Source organism: Canis lupus, chromosome 6 (assembly GCF_048164855.1).
Source record: "Canis lupus baileyi chromosome 6, mCanLup2.hap1, whole genome shotgun sequence".
NCBI lineage: Eukaryota > Metazoa > Chordata > Mammalia > Carnivora > Canidae > Canis > Canis lupus.
Genome location: NC_132843.1, coordinates 7,437,182 through 7,456,913, shown reverse-complemented (window position 1 = coordinate 7,456,913; position 19,732 = coordinate 7,437,182). Strand labels below are relative to the sequence as shown.

The 19,732-nt window shown below is 36.9% G+C and overlaps 1 protein-coding gene across 6 annotated transcripts in view; it reads left to right on the top strand.

The window, feature by feature from the left end:
- The window catches only part of PTPRM (protein tyrosine phosphatase receptor type M), a 779,952-nt gene that overhangs the window by 128,151 nt on the left and 632,069 nt on the right, over window positions 1-19,732 (top strand). The window lies entirely within an intron of this gene.

The window sequence follows — 19,732 nt, the reverse complement described above, 5'->3', positions numbered from 1 at the left end:
AGTCTGGAAGTCACAAAATACTCCTGGAATAGGTAAATTGAAGACCATATGCAAGCAGTACAGCTCAGTATTTTAAAATTACAGTCATTACCTACACTTCATTAATTCTGACTGCCTTGATAAACCCTTCAGGAGAAGCCTAACATTTCTTCAGCTGCACAGTGATATGAAATGAAGGGTTAGTACTGGGGTTTTAGACAGGCCTTCTTCAACTCTATATTCTTTTCTAATCCAATGGAAAATTAAATTATGATTATATGTTGAGTTATTTTCTAGAATTTTAATGGAATGGGAATAGTGCTATTTATAATAGATTTCTTTTTTTTATAATAGATTTCAAAAGCATTGTCCTATGACCCAGAAAAAATATTTACCTGTTTTCACTTTGCAATGGATATTTCTTTTTTTTTTAAAGATTTTATTTATTTATTCATAGAGACACAGAGAGAGAGAGAGAGAGAGGCAGAGACACAAGCAGAAGAAGCAGGCTCCATGCAGGGAGCCTGATGCAGGACTCGATCCTGGGTCTCTGGGATCACGCTCTGGACCGAAGGTGGCACAAAACCGCTGAGCCACCCGGGCTGCCCACAATGGATATTTCTTATATGCCACATCTGAATTAAGTAGTTTTTAAAAAGATAATTGTTTAGTATAAATGTTTTGATTATACATTTTGGTAGTTTTGAGATCTTTACTCCAGCCAACTTCCATGTGGGGAAATATGAAAATCAGAGTACTTTTATTTTTATTATTTATTTATTTTTATTCATTGAGAGAGAGAGCATATGTGGGAGTGAGGGGAAGGTCCGAGAGCGAGGGAGAGAGAATCCCTAGCAGACTCTGCACTGAGCATGGAGCCTGATGTGGGGCTTGATCCCATGACCCCGAGATCATGACCTGAGCTGAAATCAAGAGTCAGATGGTCAACCAACTGAGCCACGCAGGCATCCCTAGAGTGCTTTTATATTTGGAAATATTGGAAGCAAAATTTAAAAAATTTTTGTATTGAACATATGGGAACAATATGGAAATTTTTGAACAGTGCTTTAAATAAGAAATTGAATTGGGTTGTGTTTATATTTTGAAATTTAAATATCTGTTAGACTAGACCACTTTCTGACTGCAATCCCCTTGAGAAGAGACTGTGTTCTAGTTTTTATCCAAAATGACTTTCATAGAGCTGGGCACATAATAGGAACTATTGATGTTTGTAGAATGAATGAATTATGAAAAATTGACTCAGGTATGTTGAAGTCCACATTATATATTACTTTACCTTTCTCTGGGAAACTATCCCTCATGTAGTTCCAATCTTATGTCAAAATCTATGAGAGTGCTCTTGAGCAAGCCTAAGAAGTATTAAATAGTTTTTAAAAGTCAGAGTGTGGATAGCAGAATGTTTTCATGGGAGCAGAAAATGTATTTCTATAATGGCATTATTAAGAGTCACCAACATTTTCATTTTGAAACATTATGTGGAAACAGTTGTGAAATTAGAAACTTTTAAGTGATTGGGAAGCCAACCATGATTATCCTTGGTTTTCATGGATGAGTATCACCAGTCACAAAATCCTGTCTTTCTCTGTTTTTGCTGGTTAAAACCAAATTATCTTTTTTTTTTAAGATTTTATTTATTTATTCATGAGAGAGAGAGAGAGAGAGAGGCAGAGACATAGCCAGAGGGAGAAGCAGGCTCCATGCAGGGAGCCTGATGTGGGACTCTATCCTGGATCCCCAGGATCACACCCCGGGGCTGAAGGTAGCGGTAACCACTGGGCCACTGGGGCTTCTTTGGTTTTTTAATTATGCCAGGAACATGCTATCCCTGTGTCCACCAAAAGACATGGATTACTTGATAATTGGAGAGAAATGCCATGATCCTCTAGAAATGACATTATTGTATAGTATACATGCACAAGAGATTTGGGTGGGAGGAGGTATATTTATCCTTCCTCAATGAACTTTCCAGCAAGAAACAGAGAACAAAATCGTGAAAGTTACAGAAGAATACGAAGGAAAAAAAGATTTCCTGGAATTAGTTTGCTTATATTTTGAAAGTAGTTTTTCTGAGCACGGAGCTCACACCAGTATCTTATCAAATATGCATTACCCAGAACTAGTGTAAATACCACAGGGGCTCACTCTGAAGATGACTCTGCTGGCAGGGTGACATGGGCTACAGACATTGCTGCTTTTATTCTTGTGTGAGAGAAACTAGTGACTTATGTGAATGTGTTTTTATAAACATCTTAATAGCTAACATTGGAAGGGTTACTACTACATAATCTATTCCACTTTCTACCCATCCTATGAAAGTAGGAGCTTTATCTTCCACTTTCATATATGCCTCAGTTGTTGGGAGTGACTTAGTCCCACAGCTAATATGTGGCAGAACTAGGATTGGAAACCAGGCAGTCCAATCCCAAAGACTGACCTTCCTACTACTTTGTAATGCCCTCCTGTTTTAGAAATACTAAAAGGCTGATGAACAGAAATAAACAGAAACACATGGTACATTGGTATAACATTTAACTTAATCCACTCCTTCCACCAAAAACAATATATTGACTCTCTACTATGTGTAATGCTGCGTGGAAAATATGAAGACAAATCCCCTGCAGGTCTGTTGTTCAGGAGAGTATAATAGAGGCAATCTAGAAAATCAGTGAAGAACTCTAGTTCAGGTGGAAAATAGGTGCCTTTTAAAGGTTATAAGGAGAGAGTAATTGCACCCAAGGAGAATTGGGGAAGGTGTGGTAGAGGAAGTGGCATTTTCAACCGGGTTCTGGAAGGCAAGGGCTATCACAGATGCAGACTAGGGCTTTGGGGTTGAGGGGGTGAGCCTAAAGGAGGTGGGGGGGCAATTAGGAATAAGTATAGAGAAAGGAGAGATGTGACTGGTGTTTTAAAAAATGGGAAGTGTAATTTGAAGTGTAGTGGGTCACAGAGAGAAGCTTGATGATGCTAGATCTTAGAAAGCCACAGGACCCCAGGTCACTCTTTAGAGGCCATAGTGTATCACAGACAACTTTGGGGGCTGGTTGTTTTAGGCATGACTGGCCTCTTCTGTGCCAGGCTAGGAGTAGCACAGGTGATCACAGAAGCCTGGTGGCTTGCTTCCATGAGGTCTGGTCTTTTTGGGTCTTGTAGTGACTACTCTGTCCCTATTCCTTTCCCTTGCCCTTGTCAACTTCCCTTAAATTTGAGGCCTCACCAGCCCCAAAACATAGGAAGGGTGTGTATTCTAGTCTTAATAAATTCCACGTGTCTCATGTTTCTATAGTCATTTTCCATTCTGCCACTGTTGTGAGACATTAATGACTATTCTTCCTCATAAGAAGAATGCTTGGGGAAACACTTTGATTTTGATCAGGTGTGGATAGTTAATAGCAACAGGCGAAGGAAACTCCTTCCACATGGTATTAATATAAAGAAAAGGAACGAGATATAAGAATATAGTCATGAAATATAACACGAATGTGGTAAGTTTCAAAGGTCAGAATGTATACATTTGAGATAGTATTTTAAAAATTGAGGTTAAAAAAAAACTTAAAGAAAAAAGAAACCGACACAAAGCTTTATTGGAGGCTTCTGCGAGCAGCCCTGATTTAGTTTTTCCTAAGCATTGTCTCATTTGATTCTGACTGTAGCCCCGAGCCAGAAGTGTCACTGTTATCCTTGGTTTGCAAATGAGAAAACAGGGGCTTCGGGAGTTTGGTCCCTTGGACCAGTGTGCTGGAAGTGCTACTATGTGGCAGGGCAGGGGCTTGAACCCACGTGGCCTTACTCCAGAGGCTGTTGTTCTCTAGCTAACCTCCCCTACAGCTAGGAAATCAGAGCTTATCATGGCAGTGAAATCCCCTAATAAGACCTACAAACCAAAAAGGAGCCCCAGGTCCTTCGAGTTACTCTTGATATAAAAAGGTAATTTTTCAGTGTCAGATTGGTTTTGAGAATACTTTGCCTTTTCGGTTGCTGGCCGTGTCTGCATGAGTGCAGGGACACGTGGCCTGGTTTCCTGCAGCTGATAGAGACAGGCTGCCACGCTGTTTTCTGTGCTACAGCACCGTGCACCAGGCCGTGGCCCTGAAGGCACAGAGGGGACGAACTATGGCTGGTGGGTGGGTCTGCTGCCTTGCAGTCATCTCTGAAAGTTCTGAGTGCATTCAGCAGCATGTGCTATGTAATAGGTTTCAGACAATTTACTTGATATTTCTGCACATCATCAGGTAATTGTAAGCATTAAAAATGCCCTGTCTATCTCTGACATATAGTTATTTATTTTCTTTTTAGTCGGTATTCCTTGCTTGGATTTTATCTACCTTAGATGGCTTTTCTATAGATTTAGCATCTCTGGCTTTGTCAGCTTCTAGAAGGTGGTGTCTGGTGCCATGGTGCTTATTAAGTAGTTCAAGTGGTGTGGTTCACAATTTGTGGCCAAGCTCCCATCCAAATGCAAGTTTTCTCTTTATACCTTCAGTGAAGCTAATGGGTTTTGACAGGAATATTGACATTGCTCTCATGATGGTTTGAGGATAAGTAGATAAAAATGTTGCTTAAACTCCTTAATGTAAAATTAGTTCTTTATAAAAGTTCCTTTTCTCTGTGCCTCAGTGACACTGACAGCCTTATTAATACTTTTCAATATTCTAATGTCAGCAGTCATTTAGTATCAGCTTAATCATTTTAATGGTTAATGTTGGCTTTTCAGCATGATCATTTAAATGTCCCAAAAGATTGGATTTATTATTCCTCACCAAGTAGATTCATTTTAAAGTCAAGAAAATTGTATTACTTGTAACATCAGACATACCTTTTCAGGGATTTTTCTTTAAATCAAATCATTGTAGCTTATTGTTCTGACACTGAGTTATAGATCTATTTTGACTTATTTTATTTCTTAATAGGCTCACCAAAGAGCTTTTTTTTTTTTCAAAATAAACCTTTAGAAAACGAAAAGTCTTGTTTTTTTTTCCTGATTCTAACAATACTCTTAAAAGTTTAGCACATGTTATCTCAATTTAAATCTTCCTAGAAACAGGTTTTCAGAGTCGATGTCTTTTCATGTACAATAGCCTGTTTTATCTGTACCACAGATAATTGTTTGAATCAGATTTATCACTTTACTGGCATATTTTGAAATATTAATTCAAAGGAATGTGTAAATGTTTCATTAACTATAGATATACAAATTTACTATGTAGGAATCATTGAAAACTTCTAATAGCATGTGTGTTTTTATAGTTACCAGTTCACACTGGTCATTCTATTGCTGGGACTTTGTTTTTGCCCCTTTCTATGCAGAGCCCATTCATGGGGCTGTCTTTACTCTGCAGCCTTTATACTTGCAGATGATCCATAGAAACACAAACAAGGAATTCTAACAGCAGTATTTCATTCCTAAAGCTGAATGATGGCAGGCATAATTACTCCAGACTAACATCTGGAGTGGTTTATTAAAGGGAAACCTGCCAAGATTGTTAGCATATACCAAACAGCATTATCCATATGTGCCGCTTCATCACTATTGAATGTCGGGGTGTGTTAGGAGGAAGGGAAATGAATAAAATCCAGCAAAGGATCACAACTAACGAATTCTCTTTCCAGAGCTGATTTTAGTTGATCTCGATGGAGTAGTTTGCAATAGAGATTTTTAAGATCCTGAACATCAGTCATCTGGAGGGTTTCTAAACATACAGGTACCTGGTTACTTGGTCTTGCCAGAGTTAAAATGCACCTCTTCATTAAACTCCTGCTTCTTGTTTTATAAATATTCTACAAATTCTAAAAAGAATTAAAGGTTATTATTTACAAATAAAATTAGCAGATATTGAGGGTCTCCTGCATATTCAGTCTTACTGGAAGCTTGGTACACACTCTTAAGAGGGAGTTTAATGGGGGTCTTGTCTAGTAGGGTGATAGAAGAGTACTGTGGTGCCGTTGTCATATTTCTTGGGGTCATGACACTGACTTGCTGTTGACTTTTCTCATTATTGGACAGCTCTGTAGTTGAAAAGAGGGTATTAAATCAGTAGGCTGGTCCTTCTCAAGCCTTTATGCAAGGCTCAATTCTTATGAATACTGTGTTCTAATAATCTGGCAAGTCAGTTTATTTAAATAGTAACCTAGAGAGGCTACCCTGATCTGGCATGGTAGTGTCCTTGTTGGACACTAGTAGGGGACATTATGCCCATCTACTTTCTGTACATGGGAGTGGAGGGAGAAGACACAGATCTTCAAAAGTCGTACTTGGATGGAGAAAAATTTGTTCCTCAGAAAGTGCTCTCAGTTTCCCCTCCATTCCAGTCACTGCCAGGTGCCAAAGGCTGAAAGAAGAGTGAGAAAGTACATTGCCATCCTTTGGCCCCGTTGTCATCAGGGTGACCAATTGCGTTAGTAAATAATATCTGGAGATAGTTCCTGAGTTGAATGGTGGAGGTACAGGCGAGTGCAGAGGGAATGCTGTGGAAGAGATAAGTGATTTAATGTGCTTGTTGGACAAACTTAGTTGATCACAAAATCTCATCACTTGCACTTGAAAATGACCAAAGCAAACTCCCTCCCAAACCATGCATATGGTCTGTCCTTTCCTCACCCCTCACCCCATACAGATACTCCCTTGACAAAGTCTGTACTGAATACAAGTTCCTCTTCCCACAGAAGTCCTGCTGCTGCTCTTGCCCTCTCACCTCCTCCCATCTCCATTCTCTAGCCCCCTAGGGCTATGGGCCCAGAGCAGCCCCCTTCCCAGCTGGGCCTTTGAAGTTGGGTTTAACTGGTCTTTGTTGCTATCATTTGTGCAGTGCACACATCTCCCCTTCCATAAAAGTCAGACTTCTTGGGAAGATCCCCATGGCCTTCTGCCATTTTTCCCACATTCTCACAGCAGGCTGTGATGTCTTCTGTGGTTTTCTTTCTGCCTTTTATTCCACCTGAAGGATGCTTCCCCCTTTGTCTTGTGAATTCCTTGTCAGCCTTTCAAAATGAAGGTCAGGCCTTCACATTTTCGTTTCCAAGGGATGGAGCTTCCTCCTTCAGAGTCTGGCGCCCCTTCCGGACCCCAAGGATGCACATATCCCATAGCATTTCAACTTTCTGCCTCCTTATATATTCGATGAGCTCCTTGAGGGTAGGGATCTGTCTTACTCAGCTGTGCATTCCCAGCGCCTCACACATTGTAGGTGCACAACACGTGTTTGTGGAGGAAATGCCTGACTGAGGTGCTAATGGAACTTGCCCTTGAAGGAGTAAAATTGATCAGTAATGAATACTGATTAATATGCACTTACCATTAGACAAACTTAGGCAGATCCCTCACTTTTAAAAATGTGTTTTAGCAAAATAGATGTCCTGTTAGTGTATTAAAAAGTGGGCTATGGAGGAAGCCTACAAAGGGATGCAGAGGGAGATGGTATATTTGCAACTGTTATGTTTCTGAGACATTTTAGGTCTATGTCCTAAATGTATGCAGTTTAAAATAATCAGCTACGTAACAGTGTGGATTTAAAGATTTGACCCATTTTTTTTTTTTGATAGTTGGCTTCTTTGATTTTCAGACATTCTTACTCCCGAATTGCTACCTTGAAGCTTTGGAATGCACCAAACCCCAGTGCCTCGGGGGCTTGTGCGTGCATGTATGCACAAAGTGTGCACACACATACACATCCTATGTATGAAAGAATTTATAGTCAATAAAATCATCTATAAACATTTTTATGTTTCTGAATTGTATATAACTCTAGCAGGAGAAGGTTGTTAAGATCCTCTGATCCCAGATGTCACCCTGAAGAAAAAAGTACACCATTGGTAAATACACATAATTAAAAGAGGCTGTAAGTTAGGGCTAACAGCCTGTGTGGTAGTAGGGGCATCTACAGTTGTGGGCATTTTGCCAAATATAATACTGAACATCTTTTTTCTACCTTTCTTTCTATCTGCTGCTTTTTTTCCCTCCTTTCCTCTCCGCCTTTGCTCGTCCCTGCTAGTGGACTCCCTGCATACTGTTTATTGCCTCCTGGTGAGCTGACAGTTGAGAAGACTGGGTAAGCAGACACGTCAGACCAGAAGTGATACTATGACATGATCTAACATGCAGAAGGACTTTAGGAGGCTCACTTATTGACTAATTATGGACTTATAGATCAATAGTTGTGGAATGTAGGCATGTGTCCAGAGCACCGATTCAGACTGTCTACCACTGAATTCTTGCTCTTGAAGTAGGTTGGTGGAAGGGAGTTTATTTTTATAGATTAATAGTGAATTTGAACCTCAGCTAGGATTTTTATTGTTCTCTATTCCTTCTTTTTAATATATTTTGCCCATTTACCTGTTAGGCTGCTTTGGTTTTAAAGAACATTAGCATTCCCAACAAAGAACTACTTTGTTGGTGTATCCTTTATAGCTGTAAGTAGCTGGGAGCAAGATGTTGCTGGAGAGGGTTGAGAACAAGACAGGGATTTTTGAATTTCTGAATATCCTGCTTATTGATGCTTAGTAGTCAACTGTAGAGGCAGGGTGGAAGATACCTCTATATTCTGTTTTTCCTGTTTCTTCTGAATATTAATGGTATGAGTCCACCCTTACTCTTAACTGGCCCTGCAGGTGATGTTTTGTTTATATGGTGTGTTGTTTTGCTTTGCTTTTTTTTTTTTTTTCCCCTATAATAGCTTTCCAGAGACATATCTTCTGGCTCAAATTACTCATTATCCTAATCTCAGGATTTTCCAGTTTTACCTAGTTCAATGCAGTAAGCATCTTATAATTCATACAAGTACATTATTTTTCCAGCATCATGATAAAAGGAAGGATATGTATAACATGAGTAGAATTTTCTTGGATGATTAAAACTTACTAAATACAAAATTTTGCATTTTAACCATTTTGTGGGAAAATTGCCTAAAATATATCATCTGTATCAGACTACTAACATTTTAGTACCATCACTATTTTCTGATGGGTATATATGTAGAAGTGGAACTAATGAGTCATGGAGTATGCATACGCTTAGCTTCAATAGACAAATGAAATTGTTTTCCAAAGTTATTGTATCAATTTACAGTCCTTCAACAATGTAAGAGGGTTTTGGTTTTTCTACACAATACTTGGTCTGTCACTTTCATTGTAATACATCCTGGTGACTGTGTAGTATTGAAATATTGCAATACTGGTTTGCAATTCCTGGAAGACTTAAAGAAGCTCATCACCTTTTCTCATATTATTAGCCATTTGAATATCTTTATGTGAAGTATGTATTCGAGTCTTTTGACCATATTTCCTTTGGATATCCTATCTTCTAAATGTTCATTTATAGTAGTTTTTCTAAATTCTGGATTTAAGTGGTTTGTTGGATATATTTAATTAAAATATATTTTCTCACTTGCTGTGTTTCATTCCTACTATCTTATGATAATCTTTTTTAAACAGAAACTCTTGATTTTAATATATTCTACTTGTAAGTTGTTTCTTTAATAGTTAACATTTTCTGTGGCCTGTTTAAGAACTTTTTGCCTAGGGCAGCCCTGGTGGCGCAGCGGTTTAGTGCTGCCTGCGGCCCAGGGTGTGATCCTGGAGACCTGGAATCGAGTCCCACGTCGGGCTCCCTGCGTGGAGCCTGCTTCTCTCTCTGCCTGTGTCTCTGCCTCTCTTTTGCTCTCTCTGAATAAATAAATAAATAAATCTTAAAAAAAAGAACTTTTTGCCTATACGAAGGTCACTAAGATATTCTCCTATGTTTTCCTATAATATGTTATTATCTTCCACATTTATATTTTAAGTCGTCCTGGAATTGATTTTGTGAATTGTGTGAGGTAAGGTCAGTCTTCCTTTCTTCCATATCCAATTGACCCATCACCATTTATTGAAAAGACCATCATTTCCCCCATTGCACTGAAATGTCATTGTTGTGATAAATCACTCTATTTTGCTGCCTTCATTGTGGGATACTATATAGACATACAGAATTTTGTACACATCATGAGCTTGTTTCTGAAAATGTATAGATTAAGATATGCCATCAGAGGGAGTTGATAAGGAAGGTCCCTTATCTTTCTTTGCTGGTGAAGCCCTGGACTAAGAAACCAGCATAAAATCTGAACAAGTACTCTTTTATCACATTAGTCTGGGGTAAAGACAACCATAGAATCATTCCAAAGGAATTTGGCACCCCAGAAGAAGATAATTTGTAGTAAAGATGGTAAAAATTTACAAAGCACTACAGGTAGAAAGGGAGACTATTAAGGACTTTCAAAGAGAATGGGCAGATTATTGACCAAAAGAAGACAAAAAGAGTGACTACAGATCTGTTATTAATAATAGATTATAGAAGACATTGGAATTTAAAGTACTAAGAAGAAATGTGTTAACCTAGAATTTTATACCCACCTAAATTGTCACTAAGGCTTATGGATGAAATTAACACATTTTTGACTTGAATAGAACTATAAGATGATTTTCGGAAGAAAACTACAAATAGGGAATGAATGCAAATAATCAACTTTACTGATAATTACAGAGATTAAAGTTAAAATAACAATGATTATATATTCAGTCCATCAAATTGAGATAAAGGCCAATAATGTTGACAAGACTCCTAGGACGTATAACTGTCTCACAGTTAGCTGATAAGTTTACATTGCTTGCTACATTTTTAGGAAACAAGACAGCAAAGACCTTAAAATTGTACAAGGTCTTTGAGCCTGCAATTTTACCTCAGGAATATATTCTAAGGAAGTAATTTAAATTATATAGCTACAGAATTTTTGTTGTAGTGTTTTTAAGAGCTCAGGTTGAAAATCAATGTCAAACATGGGATGATTATTATCTGTAATAATAGAATACTATATAGTCACTAGAAACAACGTTTCAGTAATAAGTCAACTGATATGAAAACATACATTAAATAAAACAAATATACTAAATGAAAAAAATTATAAAATTTGAATAGCATGATCTCTTTTTATAAATCAAATAATTTATACCTAAAATATTTGAAAATATATCGATATCTATATTTATTTCCTTATATACCTCAAAGATTTAATAGTGGTTGTACTTAGGTTGTTAGTATTGTGTGGTTTTAAAATATTCTTCATTAGTCTCTGTTTTATTAGTTTTTCAAAGTTAGATTATGATTTTTTTAGAAAAAAACAAATTTCACATTGGAGGAAACACAAAAAAATATTGTGAGCATTATAATGTAATACTTAACACACACAGCAGCTTGATGTACTAGTTATTGTCAGAGTCCAATCAGCTGTGTCTGGTACATAGTTTTTTCATTTATTGTAAGGATTAAGATGAAGCTTTTTCTGTATTTTAAATTCCAGTAAATAATTTTAACTTTTTAAATAAACTTTCATTATAAACTCAAAGGAGAAAGAAGCACTATATTAATTATTCAGTACATAGAATGTATAAATATTATTTATCTTATTTTGTTTAATAGTTATATTTATAATAATCTGCTGTAATTCTTTTTATATATATTTTTTCTGTCTAGATAACCAAGGGACATTGCTTTGGGCCCAGATCATCTGAGGATGACATGTAGTGATCATCTGTTATAGGCATGAGGGTGTGAGAGATGTCAAGAATGAGGCAATGATGAGGGTTTGTGTGTGCCAATTTTTTTCATTGAGATTTAAAAATAGCTTAAGAGAGGTGCCTGTTTCAAATAGAAGACAACTTTAAAAGGACTGGAAGCCAAGATTCTGGTATGGAGGAACAGACTGTCCCAGTGGAACACAATGCAAACTACACCCTTATTCTTGCCAAAAGGAAATTTGCTTCCACCTATGTAAAAGAGATTATTCTGAAAATAGATACTGCACATATTGAGAATTTTGAGAGTAGTGGGGATGAGTTATGATTTAAAACAGAAAAAAATTATAGGAAGCAACTATGCATTATTAGCCAACCAGCCTTGAAACATTTCCTATGAAGTACTTTTTTTTGAGACTAGCCATGTAAAAATTGTTAAAGATTTGGGAGCGGGGGAGGAAGGGAGTTGAATAAATACAAGTAATTGGCCTTTACAGTGGTAATTTTTAGATCATTGGTATTTGGTGTCTCTTGATTCTTGAATTCCTTTTGGAAATAATTGTGGAATCAGTTTTAAAAGCCTAAATGGGGACGTCTGGGTGGCTCAGCAGTTGAGCATCTACCTTCTGCTCAGGGCGTGATCCCAGGGTCCTGGTATCAAGTCCCACATCAGGCTCTCTGCGGGAAGCCTTCTTCTCCTGTGTCTCTGCCTGTCTCTCTCTCTCTCTATCTCTCTCTCTGTGTTTCTCTCATGAATAAAGAAATAAAATCTTAAAAATATATATAAAAATAAAACCTATGTCATTTCTGAGAGAGCATTTATAAATTTACTATAGGTGGATATAAATCATTATTAATTACTTGAGACACTATTCTTTTAACTTTGTATTATACAAATTAAAATCATGAAAGAAAGAAAACTATTTTATCAGTCACCTGCAGGCTCTTTTTAAATGACTTAAGGGAACTTTTCCTCTAGGTCTTTAAGCAAAATATAAATTGACATCCAGTGCCAGCTACCTAAAAATACACCGTGTAATTCTTTACAATATGTGTCCCACATTCTCTTGTGTTAGCTGTGGTTTAGAGAGAGAAGCAGAAAAAGTGGAGTTCATACTTGATGGGGAAACCCAAAACTAGTTCTGGCTACTTTTTTAGGAAACAAGACAGCATCCAATCACTGGATATGTGGCTTAGAAAATCACTTGACCTCCTTGAGTTCACTTTTTTTTCTCTATTAGGTGAAGGGGTTGAATGTGTTAGTAGGTGATTTTCAGCGTGTATTAGTGATCTTCAGAGTCCTTGCTACTATAGTATTGTATTTGTGTGTTCAGACACAGTGATCCCAAATGTTGAGACCCCATGTATTACCTTTTTCCAGCATTCTATTGAGAATTACTTTAGCACTAGAATATGGTGGAATATGCTATTTAAAAGTGCTTTTGATTATTTATACCCAACTGCTATATTCAGTTTTTCAGTTGGTTTTCAGAAAGCACACGGAGAGGTAAAGAAAGTGAGTATCTGGACTATAGAAATAGAAATTAAACAGGGGATTAAGAATATATATTTTTGGTAGTATATCTGACTTTTACAATATCATATTGAAAGCCTTAATTGTAACCAAATAATGTTTTCCAGTCTGTGTTTAACTATACATCAACTCAGTGGACACGGTTCATAAAGATTATAATTGACAGCTAGTAAAACCCTTGCAAAAATGAATCAGCTTTTAACTCATATTAAATTATTCTTTTCTGAAAGACTGAAAACTATAATCAAGTTCTTTCTGTGTAATTTGCTATAGATTACTACTTTAAGAAAATAACATCCTTTGTTAAAAAGGCTTTTCTATTATTGGCTTATGGTGTCCCCTACTCCCACTGAATTAAAGCTTTCAACATGCTGCTAGATGCCCTGAGCTTTTCACCTGAACATTTTTACAATGAGAGCGTAATGAATGTTGAAACTGGTATAGATTATTTAAAATAAGCTTAGATTAGCTCTCTGTTGCTGCTCTTGACCTCCAGAGAGAAAAAAAGAAACAAGTCTCTTAGTATAAAGGTAGAATTGTTATCAAATGCTTTAAAGCTTAAATTGTACAGATGAATTTTGTGGCTTCCCACTGTTACTTTTTCTTTGTTTCTTGGGTCCACTTATTAGATGAGCAAGTACAAATCCTCTGACAATTATAATGCACTCATTGTATATTATAAACACTAGAAAATGATATAATAATTGATATACAGAAGAATTAGGAACTTAAAATTGCTCATTTATGCATTTATTACAAATAATACTAAACTTTATGAGTGAGTATTCTTTAGATAGAGTGTTGAAAATGCAGCCAACGTTTCTGCCTTTGTAGAGATTTTGGGATTATGGTCAAGATTTTTATTATGATTTTCTTTATAGATGCTGAGGGCCTGTATGAAAATTCAGCACCCATTCCTGACTTTTTAAAAAACCAAAGCCAAAACCAAAACCAAACCACTCAATAAAATAAGAATTGGTAAGTCATTCTGTCACATTAGCTAGAATATTTAGACTGAAGAAAGTCAGCATCTTACTTAATGTTGAAATATGAGAATCATTCTCACTAGGCCCCAATAAGACAAGGTTGACAGCATCTTCATCTCTGTTTATATTTGAGGGATTAGTAAATGAAAGCAGACAGGAAAGATAATTAGAGGCATAAGAATTGTATGATAGGAAGTGGAGACTATTTCTTTGCAGGTGACTCCTGGAAAATCCAAAAGAATTGATGAGGAAACTAATACAAAGAATAAAAAATTCAGTAAGGTTCCAGGATATAATATTAGCTTACAAAAGTAAAATATTAATCGACCAGAAGATAAAGTGGTAGAGAAAATCCTATTTATAACAGCAATGACAATAACAGTAGGAAAATAAAATACTTGGAAGTAAAATTAAGTGTACATATACAATAACTCTATAAGAAAATTCCAAACTGGGACGTATGGAATGGTGGTTCAGTGGTTGAGCATCTGCCTTCGTCTCAGGGCATGATCCCAAGTCCAGGGATCAAGTCCTGCATCTGGCTCCTGGTGAGGAGCCTGCTTCTGCCTCTGCCTGTGTTTCTACCTCTCTCTGTATCTCTCATGAATAAATAAATAAAATCTTAAAAAAAAAAAAGTAAACTCCAAACCTTTCCTGGAAGATCCGGTAGTAGACTTGAATAGGTGGTTATAACCTCTTCTTGAATTGGATAGCTCAACATGATAAAGATGTCATTTATCTTTAGGTTAAAAAGTAAATACAACCAGTAAAAATGATGGATTTTTACTTTGAGCTTGACCATTTGATTCTCAAGTTCATATAGAAAATAAACATGCAAGAATATCTAGGAAAACCTGAAAGATGAGTCATGGAGAGTTTGCTTTTTCTAATACTCACAGAGCCCCAGTAATGAAATAGTGTGATGCTAACACAGGAGTTGGCCACTGGGGGAAAAAAATCCAGAAATAGACCCAAGGACATACAGAAATTCAGTATGATGAAATTGGATTCCCAAATCAGTGGGAAAAGATATACTTTAAAAAAATAGTAGGTTTTATTTATTTATTTTTATTTTTATTTTTATTTATTTATTTATTTTATTTTTTTATTTTTTAGTTTTATTTTTAATAGTGATAAAATGCACATAAAACTTCCCATCTTAACCATTTTTTGTAAGCAGTTCAGTAAAGTACATTTACATTGTTTTGCAACCAATCTCTAGAACTCTTTTCATCTTGCAAAACTGAAACTCTGTACCTATTAAGTAACATCTCCTTATCCTCCCAAGCCCAGCTTCTGGCACCCACTCTTTTTGTTTCTATCTGTATGAATTTAACTACTGTATATACTTTATATAAATAGAATCATTCAGTATTTGTCTTTTGTGACTAGCTCACTTCACTTAGCATAATGGCCTCAAGATATCAGAATTTACTTATTTTTAAGGCTGAATAGTATTCTATTATATGTATAGACCACATTTTGTTATGGACATTTGGGTTGCCTCCACCCTTTGGCTATTGTGAATAACACTACAATGAACATGGGTGAAAAAAACTTTTGAGACCCTGATTTCAATTTTTCTGGGGTGTATACATTTAACATTCCTACCAAAAGTGGATCAAGTTTGTGGTTTCTCTACCTTGTCACCAGTACTTACTACTATTTATTTTTTCAATAGTAGCCATCCTAATTGGCATGAGATGGTAGCTTATTGTGGTTTTGATTTACATTTTCTAATTATGAGAGATGTTGAGCATCTTTTCATGTGCTTATTGGCCATTTGTATATTTTCTTTGGAGAAATATCTATCCAAGTCATTTATTCAGGTTTTAATATTTGTTGTTATTGAATTGTATATATTCTTCATATATTCTGTATATTAACTCTGTACCAGATCCCTGATTTGTAAATATTTTCTCCCATTTGGTAGGTTGCTTTTTCATTCTGTTGATTGTGCCTCGATGCACAGAAGTTTTAAATTTTGAAGTAGTCTAGTTTTTTTTTCTTTCTCTTGTTGCCTGTGCTTTCGGTGTCATATCCAAGAAATCATTGCCAAATGTGATGTCAATTTCTACAAGATTTTCTTCTAGGAGTTTTATAGTTTAATTCTTATGTTTAGGTCTTTGATGAATTTCAAGTTTATTTTCATATATGGTGTAAGGTAAGGGTCCAACTTCATTCTCTTTTGCTTGTGGAAATACAGTTTTCATCCTTTCCCCGTTGAAAGGTCTTATCACCCTTATAAAAAAATCTTTTGATTATATATGTGAAAGTTTATTTCTAGGCTGTCTATTCTCATTTCATTGTTCTAAGAACCTTATTTTTTGAGTAGTTTAGCTTTATAGAAAAAAAATGAGGGATGCCCGGGTGGCTCAGCGGCTTGGAGCCTGCCTTCCGCCCAGGGCGTGATCCTGGAGACCCAGGATCGAGTCCCATGTCAGGCTCCCTGCATGGAGCCTGCTTCTCCCTCTGCCTGTGTCTCTGCCTCTCTCTGTGTGTGTTTCTCGTGAATAAATATGTTAAAAAAAAAAAAAGAAAAAAAATGAGAAAAGTACAGAGTGCCCACATACCCTTTCTCCTTGAGTTTCCTCTATTTTTAACATGCTTGCATTAATGGAATTGCAACACTTGTTGCAATTGATGAGCCAACATTGATAGATTAGTACTAGTATAGTATTAGTATAGATTAATATAGATTAATATTAACTTAAGTCCATAGGTTGTATTAAGATTCACTCTTTGTTTTGTATATTCTGTAGGCTTTTTAGGTTTTGACAAATGCATAATGACTTGAGTCCTTCATAACCTTATATAGAATAATAGTTCATCAGCTCTAAAAATCTCCTGTGCTCTACCTATTTATCCTTGTCTTCCCTGCTTCCCCTTTCATCTCCTAGTTTTTCCTTTTGTAGGATCATATAGTTGGAATCATATAGTATGTAGCCTTTTCAAAATGGCTCGTTTCATTTAGCAATATGCATTTGAAGTTCCTCCATGTCTTTTTTTGGTTTGATAGAGGATTAAGAAACATGGGGAGGATAAACCATTAGCTTTTTACTGTGATTCCTTGAAGAGGTAGGTGGAAATATTTTTAATAAGGGGTGTTGTGACAATTGGATAATTATCTAAAAAATATAAAATAGGATTCACGTTATACACCATACCGCAAAATAAACTTCAAATGGGTCAGGGATATAATTGTAGGAAAAACTTAAGGGGAGAAAAATCAAGGGTTAAAAATGAAGCCAGACAAATACTAAAATGAAACATGGGTGAATGCATTTATAAACTGCATATAAGGAAAGCCTTTCTATGACTTAGAAGCCAGATGGAGTAAAAGAAAAGATTGATGAATTTGTAACAACATAAAAAAAATTAAAGAAAAAATTTGCATGACAAAAACCACTCTAAGCAAAATCAAAAGAGAAATGACACACTGGATAAAAATACTTACAATGTCAAAAATAAACGGATAGGCTCGTAATATTAAATAATTCTTAAAAATCAAAGAAAAAGACCAAAACTCAGGAGAAAAATGGATAAAAGGCATGAAAAGACAGTTCATGGAAATGGCTATGGATATGGCTTAGGCCTATGTGAAGATGTTCGAGTTCACTCAGAATAAGAGAAATGCAAATTAAGGCAGCTCTTACACCGAGATACCATTTTTCATCCAACAGGTTGGCAAAAATTCAAAATCTTGAGAAATTCTATCAGCCGAGCTGAGACAAAACAGGCCCTCACTTACATTGCTGGTGTGAATACAAGATGGTACCCACCCGGTGGAGGGAGATTTGGCAAAGTCAAAGAGAATCACCTTCCAGGATCTGTCTTTGCCCTTTCCCTCCTGCCCATGGATGTTTCAGTGTGCTATGAGATTTCCACCCCCAGAACCTTGAAAGTTTCCTCTGCCTATCATCATGGCAGGCTGGAAATGCCTGGGAATTAATATTCCCTGGGAAAAGCTGTCAACCAGTGAGTCCTGAGCATGAATGATGTAATTCCTCAGGTGACTTAATTTTGAAGCCTGTTCTTTGCACCATTTCCCAGGGTTTCCCTTAAGGATTAAGCACCTGTCTCAGCTAGGGCAGTGGGGTCAGCAGAACACCCTTTCTTGCCAACATCGGTTTCTTGGTCATGAGGTCTGCTTCTGAAGAACCCAAAGTAAGACCATGTTATATGCAGCTACCCTGGGACCCAGCAATCCCAGGCCTTAGAGTTTAACCTGAATATCCATCTCCCCAAAATGAAACATTTGAACCAACCATCTCCCTTCCCCCCAAAAATAAACACACCAAAAATAAGACAAAAATACAAACAAAAAAAGATAAAATAGAACAATGTTTCTCAAGACACAGACATGAGGCAAGGAAGGACAGTGATCCCTGAAAGGGGGCAGGCAAAGGAGACAAGCCCTATAATGGCCTCTACTGACTTATGGGGAGAATTTCCAGACCATGGTTCAGGGAACGGCAGTCTGAGTGGAGCCCAGTGGAATCTCTGAATGGAGGAGACAGATAGGAGTCTGCAGAGACCAAGACAGCTCGTGTTCATAGCATAGAGCATTGGAGGGGAGAGAGACACCCAGAGTGGGCACCCTGAAGATTCACAGTGTGCCCCTCCACTGTGCAGCAGCTCAGTGCATACAGGTGAGGAAACTTGTCCAGTCTAGGAAATGAATCATCAGGAAGGATTGGGATGAACAGGGTCCTGTGAGTGGTGCTTGTTCCCATCAAGCAGACAGAGAAATCTAGACTCAGAAGTGGAGAATCATTTTTTTAAAGACTTTATTTATTTATTCATGAGAGATACAGAGAGAGAGAGAGAGAGCGGCAGAGAGGCAGAGACACAGGCAGAGGGAGAAGCAGGCTCCATGCAGGGAGCCTGACATGGGACTCGATCCCAGGTCTCCAGGATCACACCCTGGGCTGAAGGCGGCGCTAAACCACTGAGCCACTCAGGAGTCCCCAGAAGTGAGGAATCATTAATCCCAGACTGAGGTCTATTTAAACCCACCTAACAAGTCATTAATGCAAGACCTGAAAGATTCAAACTGTGTCCAAGGAACTTAGCTGTATTCCAGAACAAAGTACAGAAGGGTTATATGACTGCTTTTGTAGTTCGAGAGTTTGAAATGATGAAATATTTTAAATATTCAAATCTAAAGCCAGAAAATTAAGGTTAGGCAAATGAATCTGATGATGACATAAACACACACACGCACAAAGGCAAATTGAAAGCCAAATTATTAAATGCTGGGCTCTGTACATAATAAATTCTCTATAGGAAAAAACATCCAACTGCAAAGCGATCTTGAACTTTACTTAGGGGTATTGGTGTAGGCATTCTGATTTATATTTGTGTGTTGTTGAATAAAGTAAATGATTAAATATATTGATGTTGAGAACCAGGGTTCTCATTTTAGAATGGGGAGATAAAAATAGGAAATGGGTAGATCCTGATACTTTAGAAAACTATTCCAAGGCTATATTGAATCAGTACATTTTATAAAAATGTACAGGAATTTTGGGTTGTCTAATGCAATGCGAGAGAAAGCTCCCTTACATATACTTCTAGTGACTGAAATTGCAATGCATTCTGTGTCAAGGCTCTACCCCTACCATCTTCTAAAAGTGGCCTATTTCTGAATTCCTATTGATTTGCCCACCTA